The sequence below is a fragment of the Nomascus leucogenys genome, chromosome 3 (genome assembly GCF_006542625.1).
Source record: "Nomascus leucogenys isolate Asia chromosome 3, Asia_NLE_v1, whole genome shotgun sequence".
Lineage (NCBI taxonomy): Eukaryota > Metazoa > Chordata > Mammalia > Primates > Hylobatidae > Nomascus > Nomascus leucogenys.
This window is the reverse complement of record NC_044383.1, coordinates 20,216,396-20,229,520: the sequence shown is the minus strand read 5'-3', so window position 1 is coordinate 20,229,520 and position 13,125 is coordinate 20,216,396. Positions and strand designations below refer to the sequence as shown.

At 42.3% G+C, this 13,125-nt stretch overlaps 1 pseudogene; it reads left to right on the top strand.

Annotated features, from left to right (window-relative positions):
* Nucleotides 1-10,027: 10,027 nt before the first annotated feature.
* On the top strand, nt 10,028-10,093 carry LOC115834548 (annotated as a pseudogene).
* Nucleotides 10,094-13,125: the final 3,032 nt, after the last annotated feature.

Here is a 13,125-nt window from a genome sequence, read left to right as displayed (position 1 = left end):
TAATATCAGAAAATACAGACAAGCAAAAGTCCAGACATGAAGAAAGCATATTTCCACTGTGGTAGGCCAAACGATGCCTACTTCCCCCATTCCCAGAAGATATCCATTTCCTAATCCCCAGAACCTGTGAATATGTTACCTTATATGGTAAAAGGGACTCTAAAAACATGATTAAGTTAATGATCTCGAGATAGGGAGATTATCCAGGATTACCTTGTGGGCTGAATGTAATCACAAGGGTCCATAAAAGAGGGAGCCAGGAGGGTCAGTGTCGGAGAAAATGAGGTGATAATGGAAGCAGAGGGAGAGATGGGTGTGTGATGATAGAGCAGAGGTCAGAGTGATTTGGAGCTGTGAGCTAAGGAATGCAGGTGGTCCTTAGAAGGTAAAAAACATAAGAAAATGGAGTCTCGCCTGGAACTTCCAGAAGAGGCCCAGTGAAACTTTTTTCAGACTTCTGACTTTCAGAACCAGAAGATAAATTTGTGTTGTTTTAAGCCACCAAGTTTGCAGTCGTTTGTTATATCAGTAATAGGAAACTAATACATGCTCCTCCCCCAAACTAATACATGCTCCTCCCCCAAACTAATAAATGCTCCTCTCCAGTTTGGAGGTTCCTCAAAAAGCTAAAAATGGAACTACCATATGATCCAGAAATCTCACTGCTGTGAATATACTTAAAAGAAAGGAGATCACTATAGTCAAGGGATATCTGCACTCCCATGTTTCTTGCAGCACTGTTCACAATAGTCAGTATTTGGAAGCCACCTAAGTGTCCATCAACAAATGAATGGTTAAAGAAAATGTGGGACATATACACAATAAAGTGTTATTCAACAATAGAAAATAATGAGATCCTGTCATTTCAACAACATGGATGAAACTGGAGATCATCACGTTAAGTAAAATAAGCCAGGCACAGAAAGACAAACATCACATGTTATTTGTGGGATCTAAAAACCAAAACGATTGAATTCGTAGATATAAAAAGTAGAAGGATGGTTACCACAGGCTGGGAAAGGTAGTGGGGAGGTGGGTGGGTGGAGGGGGGCGAGGGAGCAGGTATGGTTAGTGGGTACAAAATAATAATTAGAAAGAATGACCACACAACAGGGTAACAACTTATAGTTAATAATAATTGTATATTTAAAAATAATTAAGAGTGTAATTGGATTGTTTGTAACACAAAAGATAAATGCTTGCAGGGGTGGATACCCCATTCTCCATGATGTGATTATTTCACATTGCATGGCTATATCAAAACATCTCATGTACCCCACAAATATATACAGCTACTATGTATCCACAAAAATCAAAAATAAAAAAAAAACTCTCCCCAGCTGATCCCCAAGTGTCCATTACAGGTACTTGTGCAAACAGCTATATAAAGAAGTATTGTACATTGCATTTAGTTGTTATGGCCTTCAAATCTTTTTAATCTAATACCCTGCTTTTTGATGTCACTGACTTGTTGAGGAGGGCAGGCCAGAGGTCCTGTAGAACGTCCTCCAATCAAGATTTGTCTAGTTGACTCCTTGTGGTATTATTAAGCTTGTTCCTCTATCCCCTGTATTTCTTGTAAGCTGGATACCATATCTAAAGTCTTGATAGATTCAATTACACACTTTGAGCTAAAATACAGCATAAGTGATGCTATATACTTGATGTTGCATCACATAATTTCTAGTTGACCTACCAGACTATTTGCTTTTCTAAAGACTGTCCTTAGGACCAAAACACCAGGTGTTATGTGAGGTTCAGAGGTTTCAGGAAAATGAGTGACTCACTTTGATTTGGGGTGACCCAAGTCCTATTGAAGAAATACAGCCTACAGAAACCACTACATTCAAGGCAACTGGTTTGCCGGCCTAATGGAGCAGAGTCACAACTCAACTCCAAGGGAGGGCAAACAACAGGAAACAAACTTGCTGACCACATTCAGGCTCATAAATTACTGTGAATGAGCTTGAAGAAAACAAGCAGGTTCAATTTCAACAGACCTTTCCCAACTGAGTGTACCAACATCTGACTGTTTAGACATCATTAAAATACATTGCACCCAATATGTTTACCCACAGTCATCTCTATTACCTGGGCAGGTCATTCATCAGCTTGTCAATTTTAATGGATTTCTATATGTAAGTGACTTCCTAATGTGCTGAGAACTTTTGAGGAGAAACTTGTAGTACCAGCATATTAGAAAAGTGCAAACTATTCAAAGTCTTGTTTGAGGGAGCATCCCTATTCAAATCAAATGAGGAACAATGATATTTTCTGTCCAAACTCCTATTTCTATTTTAAGCTATTGTCATTATTATTACTAACAACAATAATAAAAGCATCATAAGGGGTTTATAGACAAAACTTCTTTAGGTGAAAATTGTGAAATTGGCATTAATTTCTTGGCGTATGGTTGAACTATTGCATTTTAAATGTGTGTGTGAATGTGTGTGTGTGTGTGTGCGTGATTTCCATGCATCCTATCCAAACATTTCTCTCACATAATTAAATGTGTTGATGACATCACAGAAACTGAGCCAATCTTTTGGTTTATGTCACTTTCAGGAGATTTTAACTCTAATTCGAGCTTTCCAAAGTCTGACCAAATTTGAGGTGCTCTCAGCAGGAATATAGTATTTCGAGGGCTCATCGTAATGCGTAATGAGAAACTCTTTGTGTGCAGTGTGCCTGCTCTCTCTCTCTCTCTCTCTCTGTCTCTCTCTCTCTCTCTCTCTGTCTTTCTCTCTTTCCTCAGCCCCAAAGCCTAAAATTTAGATGGGTCTTAGTCAGAAACTTGTAGCATAAAAAAGCATGCTTTTGGCAGAGTCCACAAAACAATAATGCTATGTGTTTTACCACTGGGGAAAAAAGATAGAAGGAGGAAACTTTGGAAATTAAAGATATAAGCAGAATGAAATTAACCAAAGAATGCTGAATAGATTTTTTTTAAACAACCTTTCTAAAAAACACTGGGAGACAGCATACTCTTCAAATCACAGCACTGCTCTTTAGCATGAATTAAAGATGTGGTGAGTCTATGAATGGACATGGCTTGCTTAATGAGAACACCAGATGCCCACATTTAGGAAATGTAAAGAAAGCGAAACCCTTGTAAAATTTTATATATTATCCCTTTCACCAAAATATGAAAAACAGATTAGAGGGAGAAAGGAAAATTTCTTCTATAAATACATTTGAAGAAACACTGGACCAAAAGGAGACACTTGTTTAAATACAACGTTCAAGAGAGAAAAATCGTCAAATAAACAAGAATCCTCACTTTCAACAGGGCAGCACAAAGATTTTGAGTCACCAGGCTCTAAAGCAGAATTGCCTTCCACCCTTCCCTTGGAGAGTGCCTTTCTGCACTCAATCTTCTTTGGCAATCACAAATGTTAGGAATAATAAATAAAAGAAGCCGTAGATCTGGAGTCTTCTTGCAAAGACATGCAGACATTATAAAGACATTTTTATCAAGTGTCTATTGAAATCTATAGGTTTATGTTTGGCCTAGGTCTTTGAATCACTTGTTGCTTTTCTTAGCATGCTTTTTTCCTTCCTTCTCCTTTTAATGCAGCTTGGATCCTTGCAGCTCTCAAATCATAAACAATTTGCCATCTGCAGGGTTGTCATTGAACTATGGAGAAAAACACGCCCTTAGGCTAGAGACCCCTCTCTGAAAGGTCTGGTTGAAAATCTGAGCCTGCAGAGCATGTTCCTGCTACCTTCAGCAACAAGGACTCTAACTGCATAAAGGGAGAAAACACCTTTATTTCATGCTCGATGGTTTTAAGAAAATTAGTGCTCTCTGTTCTTGGAAAAAACAACACAGCACAACATACTGTTTCCCTTAGTCCCTTAGACTCAATGATGTAATTCCTAAGATTCACAAAAGAATTTGAACCTGAAACATTGGGTAGGAAAGTCAGTAGGCTAAAATGGATGGAGAAGTTCAGGTCTGGGCACCTGGTATTTTGCATTTAGTCACTTTTACTAGTTGTATTGTCTTGGGCAAGCCATTTGATTACCCAGAGCTTCTGTCTTCTCATGAGTAAATGGGGATGACAAGCCTGTCCCTTTAAACCTGTCCTCCTGTGGAGTGCTGTCTGGGTCCTGGGGAAATCTTCCAGAGCATTCTATCCCTATTCCTGGCTTGTTCCTCACTGACTTCTGAGTTGGTCCCCTCTAAACCCAACTGGGAACTCAACTTTGGGACCCAGCCTGGGTCCTGGCTGGGCCCTTTGGAAAGGTGTCCTCTTAGGCTCTCCTGCACCTTGGCACTTGGCTTTCCCTTCAGCTCCGTTTGGCTCTCATCCTGCCTCTCAGCCTCTCCAATTACATCAGGTTGGAACCATCCACATAGCTGGCACTGGTACCTCCTTCCCACCCCTATTCTGCTACTTGGCAAATTCTAGCCCTCTGGGAAGGTAGCTTAGTAACATTAGCTAACATTCATAGTACTGGGTCCTTACCAAGCGCTTTAAGTGTGTTACCTCACTTAATCTCATAAAGCCCTGGGAGGCAGATATTATTATCTCTCCTTCACAGAGGAAACTGGCATAGAGAGGTTACCCAATCTTCCCAAGGTCCCAGAGCCTATGAGGGGTGGAACTAGGACTTGACCGTAGATCAGGGGTCAGCAAAGGGTCAGACAGTAAGCATGTTAGGCTTGGTGGGCTGATTGGTCTCTGTCATAGGAACTCAACTCTGCCATTGTGGCACAGAAACAGTGCCACACAATATGTAAACAAATGGGCAGGGCTATGTCTCAATAAAACTTTGTTTATAGGTATTGCAATTTGAATTCCATATAATGTTCATGGGTCACAACATATGACTACCCTCTTGATTTTTAAAAATCACTTAGGATTATAAAAACCATTCTCAGCTCCCAGGTCACACAAAAGCAGGTGGTGGGCTGGATTTGGCCCGTGGGCCATAGTTTGCCAATTCCTGACCTAGGCCATCATTTCTAGAGCTCATGGCCTTCACTGTCAAGTATTATCATCCCCTTTTACAGATAAGGAAACTGAGCTCAAGCAGAGATAGTAAGGAGAGGGTGATCCAAACGCAGGCATTTGGACTCCAGGGTCTGGAGTTTACCTCCAAATAATGGCAAGAGAATGAGGTGTTGCTCTACCTGCTTTTTTGAAGAAAAATGATATCATGAAGATCCGATGAGATCATGCACCTGGCACGCATAAAAAATGCACGTGATAGTTTTTTTTAAAATGTATAAAAGCTCTTATAAACTGTACAATACAAGCAACTGAGATTAGGCTAGCTTCTAAAAACAAATCTCCTAGTGGAAAGTGTGTTAATAGTTTTTATTTATTTTACAAGCATTTATTTAGTACCTAGTTTATGCCAAGTATACTGGGCTCTGGTAGCTATGAAGATGGTGGGTAAGAGAACTAAGTTTAGTGGGAAAAGAGGGACATTCTTGTAGATGACTAGGACCCAAAGGGTTAACTGCTACCGGGAATGGGGTGCTGGTGATAGAGCCACAGTTGGGGACACAAGGGAAGGTGCACTGAGGGGTGCCATGCATGGATGCTGGGAGTTTCGAGGTAAAGGGAGAAAAGACTTTCAGGCTGAGGGAGGATCCTGTGCAAAGGCACGGAGGCATGAAAGATCAATGTGGCTATAGTGTAAGAGGTCAGGTATGACTGGTAGAAATGAGGCTAGGAGGAAGGTAAGGTGGCTGAACGAGGACCTTTTGGTCAATGCTAATGCCTAGACCTGATCCCTTGGGACCCAGGATGTGTACTAGTAGTACTCAAAACTAGGAGGTATACTAAGGAGAGCCCAAAGCCATAAAATAAAGATGAAGCTGCTTTCCCTGGGCATTCATTTTAATTAAAGATTAGATTGAAATCGTTGTTTTTAAGTGAAAGCAAACAAGAATACACTGAATATAATGCAAAGTTTATATATCTATATTAAAATTAGATATGAAGGGAGGCCGAGGCAGGCAGATCACGAGGTCAGGAGATCGAGACCATCCTGGCTAACACGGTGAAACCCCATCTCCACTAAAAATACGAAAAATTAGCCAGGCGTGGTGACGGGCACCTGTAGTCCCAGCTACTCAGGAGGCTGAGGCAGGAAAATGGCGTGAACCTGGGAGGTGGAGCTTGTAGTGAGCTGAGATAGCGCCACTGCACTCCAGCCTGGGTGACAGAGCGAGACTCCATATCAAAAAATGAAAATAAAAATAAAAAGTTAAAATAAAATTAGACATGAAGCATGAGATTTCAAATAAATTCAAAATAGACCACTTTAGGTCCCACCCCACACCTTCACAACCTTCCTGTTAGAGAGGATAAGGTAGAAAGTCCTGAGAGGCAAGTGTCAGGGGATAAGAAGACACTGAAAGTTAACAGGATAGTGACATAATTGGATTTGTGTTGTAGGGTTGTAATGCTTGTGGTTAGGAGGAAAGATGGGAAGGGAGATATCATGGGCTTGGAGATCAGTTAGGAAGCTCCCAGAAACTCGGGAAGGAGCAGGACTGAATAGCCTATTACAGGGGAAGTTTGATTTTGTCACTAAGTGTACGTTCTTGTTCCATCAAGAAACAATGAAAAGAGAAAGAATTTGCTTGGGAGTCAAAAGACCAAGATTCGAACCCCTGATTTTGACTAGCTATGTGACCTGGGGTAATGCACTCAGTCTCTCTGAACTTCATTTTGTTTATCTTCCCAATGAGAAGAACTATACCTCTCTTGCCTACTTCTGAGAGCCTTTGTTTGGATCGTCTAAGATAATATCTATGAGAGCTCTTTGTAAAGGGCTTGAACATCACTGGTGAGTTTCTAGGGAACAAAAGGCCAGAGCTCTTTCTGCTTGGTGACCTCTCCAAGAAAAGGCAATTGCTATTTTTTCCCCCTTCTTCAGCTGTTGGAGCTGCGGATCAATTGCAACCAGGCTAAAAAAAAAAGGTAGTCATACATGATCAGCAAAATGGTCCAAATGATGTCATCCATCAAGATAGACATCGCAATTTGCCAACTATTTTCTCATAAATCAAACCATGGTCCCTCAAGGAAGAGGGGCAGGGCTGGAGGAGCCAGCATGGCAGCCCTTATCGGCAGACCAGACGCAGGGAAGCGCTCCCTTAAGGATACAGTAATTATTTTCACTTGATGGGAAATAAAGAGGGGCACCATGGGAGGGAGCGCTGGAGAGTGTCTGCCTCACTTCATTACTACTCCCCAGGCATGGGACACAACATATGCTTTTCATTGGGAAGCCAATAATTTTGAATCGTGGGACAGGTGAAAACTTAAATGACATTTGCAAACCTTGATTTATTTCTCTGCTTAACTCCGGAACATGCTTTAGACTCAGCTCTATAAGTTTCCATAGATTAGTGGTCAATGTCAAGTATTTTCAATGACATATTCAAGCGTTTCCTGACCCTATCAGTTAATTAAATATTTTCAGTACTAATCTCTTCTTATTGAAATGGTTTCCCTTCTTTTGGTTATGGGTTTGGAAAACAACGATATGAAGCATGTGCTTTATTGAAAACAAAATAACAAAAATAAAAAAGAATACTTCTTCCCCCACGTGCTATTTTACTCACTGGAAATCTCATTAAAAGTTATTTATGAGCTGTTAGGGATCCCATAAGGATTACACCTAATTCAGTCTGTAAAGCTTTTGAGTTTCTTTTACATGAAGGACCTCCTTCCCCATTATTCTACTTTTGTTTGCACCCAAATAAATACTGGAGATTAACGTTTTGGCAGAAGAGGGTCCTCAGTCCCTAACCTCACATCACCCAGGCAAAGTTTAGACCTTCCTCCCCTTTCTGCTGGACCCACTCTGATATGACCAGGGTAAGAGGTCAAACTTGTGGCAATGGATAAATTATCGTTTTTATTATTTTAAATGTTTACTGAAGATAGCGGGGCCGTAGGTATCATTTACATCCCTGGGATTTGTAATCTTTGCGATTAGCCATGTAGTTAGTCCTAATTGACTCTCTGATTTTCTTCTACACCTTCTCCCCCAATTCCCTCTGAAATAAGAAAACTGAATTTTATCAGAATGAGTAATTTCACAGTTCCTTTATAGGGCCTGTATGCCTGTTATTTGCTGTTTCTTAGAACTTGTTCTCAGGTAGCAAAGACTGAACTGCTAATGTAAGTGACTTTTGTCCTTCTAGTCTCTTTAATAAAATATCCCCAATACAAATGTGTTTAATTTCCAAAGAATCTGTTTTGTGTTCATATTTCCAAAACACGGAGAAGAATGTAGTCACTCCAACAGCCAAACATTCAAAATTAGATTTTGGCAGTTAGAAAATTGGCATAAAAATTTAGAAGTAGCCGGGCGCAGTGGCTCGCGCCTGTAATCCCAGCACTTTGGGAGGCCGAGACGGGTGGATCACCAGGTCAGGAGATCGAGGTCATCCTGGCTAACACAGTGAAACCCCGTCTCTACTAAAAATACAAAAAAAATTAGCTGGGCGTGGTGGCGGACACCTACAGAGGCTGAGGCAGGAGAATGGCGTGAACCTGGGAAGCGGTGCTTGCAGTGAGCCGAGATCGCGTCACTTGCACTCCAGCCTGGGCAACAGAGCAAGACTCTGTCTAAGAAAAAAAAAAAAATTAGAAGTAATAAGGACATCGCTACTGTTAACTATCAGATGCCTGATATACTCATGGAACTATTCCCTGTTGTTATGATTACCAGTGTGCCTGCTCTCTTTTCTACTAAAAAACCTGGGCCTGTGGATTGCTCATTCCTCTCCAGCTGTCTGCATATTCTTCATATGCCATCTCATCTCTCCAACGGAAACACGAGACACCAGTAATATCATGTCCATGCTGAACCAGCAAGACACATTGAGTATAAGCCTGGAGTATCATGCTGGCCACCACGAGGATAGCCAGCAGTGGTGTCTTCATGGCCTATAAAATCTTTCCATCTTGGATCTCAAAGCATTTACAACTATGAGACTGAAACCCCTGCCTCTACCTGTCCATTTGGGCAAGAGTTGGTGCTACCGAAAGAAGACGAATGGCTGCATATTTTAGGAAAGCGTATGTTTTTTCCTTAATCTCAACCATCTGGAGATTTTTAACATTCTATATTCTTTACAGAATTCTACAGAAGAGGTCAGTTTAATTTTTTAAGAGTTGTTTAAACATCCCAAGTAACAATGTAAGCCCCCAAACAAGAACTGGCTCTCGGGCTCGACCAGGGAAAAGCACGTGGATTGTTCGTGTGTTTAGTCTAGTACGGCGGATCTCCTCCTTGGCTGCACCTGAAAGAAAGTGACGGCTGAGTCCCACTGACCTGTCTTCCCCATCCCAGCGTCGTTGTTTGGTTTTGTCTCATTTTGTCTTTAGGATCTACAGGTGGCTACAGGCTAATGTGGCAGCAGGGCTCAAGAACCACCAGATGAGAACTATCTGTGTTTGATGATAAGGACAGTCTTGGATGTTACCCTCTTAGTATTCTCAGGGCTCTTCCCTGCTAGAATTAGAAACAGAGGCTGGGAGCAGAGGCTCATACCTGTAGTCCCAGTGCTTTGGGAGGGTGAGGCAGGAGGATTGCTTGAGGACAGGAATTCAAGTCCAGCTGGGGCAACATAGCCAGACCCCCGTCTCTACAAAAAATTTTTAAAAATTAGCCTGTATTCCCAGCTACTTGGGAGGGTGAGGCAGGAGAATTGCTTTAGCTTGGAAGTTTGGGGCTACAGTGAGCTGTGATCGTGCTGCTGCACTGCAGCCTGGGCAACAGAGCAAAATCCCAACTCTCAAAAAAAAAAGAAAGAAACAGAATGAACCTACGGACTCTGACTCAGAGTTGTTGCTCATTCAGCCCTGGTCATGGGTTGAACAGTGTCCCCTGCCTCTCCTGAGAAAAAAAGTTACAGTCCTCTTCTCCAGTACCTGTAAATGTGGCCTTATTTGGAAATAGGGTTCTCACAGTTGATCAAGTTAAGATGAGGTCATTAGGGTGGGCCCTAATCCAAAATAATTGTGTTCTTATCATAAGGACAAATTATCAGTGTTACAGTTCTTTTTGAACTTGTCTAGCAGGTTTTCTGGTTTTTACCAGAACTTCATCCCAATACCCCACAAAAAGGGGCACATTTTGACCCAGAGACAGACACGCATAATGGGAAAATGCCGTATGAAGCTGAAGGCAGAGTTGGGGTGATCCTTCTGCAAATGAAGAAACCCCAAAGATCGCCACAAAACCACCAGAAGCTAAGAGGGAGGCATGGAACAGATTCTCCCTCACAGCCCTCAGAAGGAACCACCCTGCCGACACCTTGACTTCGGACTTTTAGACTCCAGAATCGTGAGACTGTAAGTTTCTGGTGTTTAAACCACCCAGTTTGTGTACTTTGTTATGGCAGCCCCAGGAAACTGATACACCTGGTGATTCAATTCAATGCACCTTCAAGGCCCAGGCAGTTGAAGCCTAGGAGATGAGGCCTCACCCTTGACCATACGCAGTCCACCTTAAAGAGTGGCAAAGCGAGGACTGCAAGCTGGTGGTGGCATTTGTTCTGAGCTTTGGAGGAGGAGTGTTTTTTTGATGAGTGAAGGGAAGCAAAGATATGGAAGTAAAGGTATTGCAAAGGGAGGGGCTACCTCTGCAGCAAGTCAGGGGGTCTGATGGAAGGCAAAAAAGGACCAGCCTCTGCCTTGGAGTCAGCAACAAATCTTGTACCCTGAGACTGTGTGCGTGTGTGTGCATGTGTACGTGTGTGTTGTATATTTTGTGTGTGTGTGCATAACACAGATTGCTTCAACTTGGGAACTTGTCTGACCGATCCAATTTCTCTTCCACAGACCCAAACTCACTGCTCCAAGCACTATCCTAAGTCACTTGGCCCCAAAGTGTGTGTGTGTGTTGGGGGTTGGGAGTTAGTCCAAATTGAAAATAACAAAAATAATGTGAGCACCCCTAGAAAGCATATTCTGAATGAAGAACTCTGTTAAATCACATTTGCTCCTACGATGATCCAGTGGATCTTGGAGGCTATTCTTATCCCCATTTAATAGATGAGAAAAAGACAAAGCTCTAAAAATGGAGTCAGAGCTCCATGGTTGGATCCTACATGTTTACCGCTACACTGTATTGCTCCCTAGCTTATGCCTGGGGATTACTCCTGGGGAGGGGTGTGTGAAGGGAGATGGAGAGATGAAGACTGACTTAAAGCAAATGCACATCTTCGCCTGACTGATGCAGAGATACAGGGGTTAGAGCAACCTGGGAGGCTCCATGCCTGTGTGGGCGCACGGCTGCCTGCTGACTGTTTCCAGTCCCCCTTCTGACGGTTCCCCGTAGGCTGGAGAAATCCACTCAAAGCAGGGTGTGCTCTCCGATGGAAATCCAGCCTTGTTCTTCCACTCAAGTACTATAGGGGAAAGCAGAGAAGGGAAGGGAAAGACACATAAAAAGTTTCAGCATGTGAGTAGCATTTGCAATGTAATCTATGTGTTCTGAGCCAAGTTACTGTACATACTCTGGGGAGAATTACAAATAAATGACGAAACATTTTGAAACATGGCTTATACCTAATTAATCATGGAACTTAAGGAACAAAGAATGCATTTCTTCAAAGTTTTCAGCATTTTCTCTATTAAGCGGAGGAGGTGGGGGAGGAGAGGGAAAATCTCCATGCCCTGTAATGGATACACTATGCACTTCGTTTGGGGGAAAGAATCTCTTAATCTTCTTTGGCCTCCTGCAACCTCTGAATCCTTACATCTTTAATACTTCATGTTGAGCATTTTCATATTAAAGGAACTGAAAGTTTCCAGATCATGAAATATTCCTTAGCTTTTTGTCTCTTGATCCCTTAGCCCAAACAATACCGGTTTTGGAGATTATGAGATCACCAGGCATTTCTTAAGTACCCATGATATTGTGCCCTGGGATTCCCGTGTCCTTTTTCTATGCCGCCGCCACCCAGAGACATCTGTGGGCACGTCCCGCTTTGAAGGCAAAGCTTTTGTGTTATGTCCATGTTACTCCATATGCCCTCCGACTCAGGAGCCTTGATTTCCTCATTTGTAAAATGGGGATAGTAATAGATAGCTCATTGATTTAATGTGAATGTTAAATAAAATAATGCCACAAAAGAACTTAGCCTAGTGCCTAGAACATAACCAGTCAATAATGAATTTTCCAGATTCTCTTCCTATCCATGGATTTGACCGAGTCCCATCTTGCAAGGCCATCCAAGACACTTCTTTAGAGCCCTGTCTCACCAGTAACAGAGGTGGGAGTCAAAGCTGACTTTGCACTTGGTAGCCAGTGTCTTCACTGCTCCTATGGGAAGCTAGAGTTTCACTCTTTCCCCTGAATTTTCCCACAGTCATTCCATGAGCTAGTTATGGACACAACTTAAGGGGAACTGGAGATGCGCGTCTGTTTTCATTCCAAACAGTGTCACTGATTCACAGAATGACTTTGGATAAGCTGATCAGGCTGCTTTAATGCAGGTTCTCCACGCCCCCACACACACCTTTGTTGAAAAACAACCAAAAAATAATATATACTGTATTAAAGTATTAAAGGGGTTGTAAGTAAAACCTGAAGCCTGAATTCCTTCCTTCCCCAGCCCCATGTAAAGAATGAGAAGGAAGAAGATACTGGAGTCTGGGGTTCAGTGGTAGGACCGTAGGACCCAAGTGCCAATGGAGGTGGTGCCAGGGGCAGCATCATAACCGGATTGTGCCCAAGGTCTGGTGTCAGCTATGTTCTTTGCCCTCTAACCTCCCTTGGTTCCAGCTCATTTTGCATCTTAGCTCTCCAGCATTTCTTCAGAGTCTGTAAGCTGCCCACATCTTCCCTATATATTCCTTTTCTGCTTAACTGTCACTGTTACTTTGCTTGCAAACAAAAACCTAGACTGAGAAAAAAAATAAGATCTTCTCAGCACCTACTGTGAGCCAACTACTTTGCAGGTTGAGGAACTGAGACACAGAAAGTTAAGGTAACGTGCCTATGTCACCAAGCTAGTTAGAGGTGGTACTGTGATCTGAACCCCCATCTGTCTACATTTCCATTAAGTTTTCTCAGCAAAGAGATACTCCTGAAAAGTAAACCTCCAGTCCATAACCACCCACATTTGCATTGAACTTG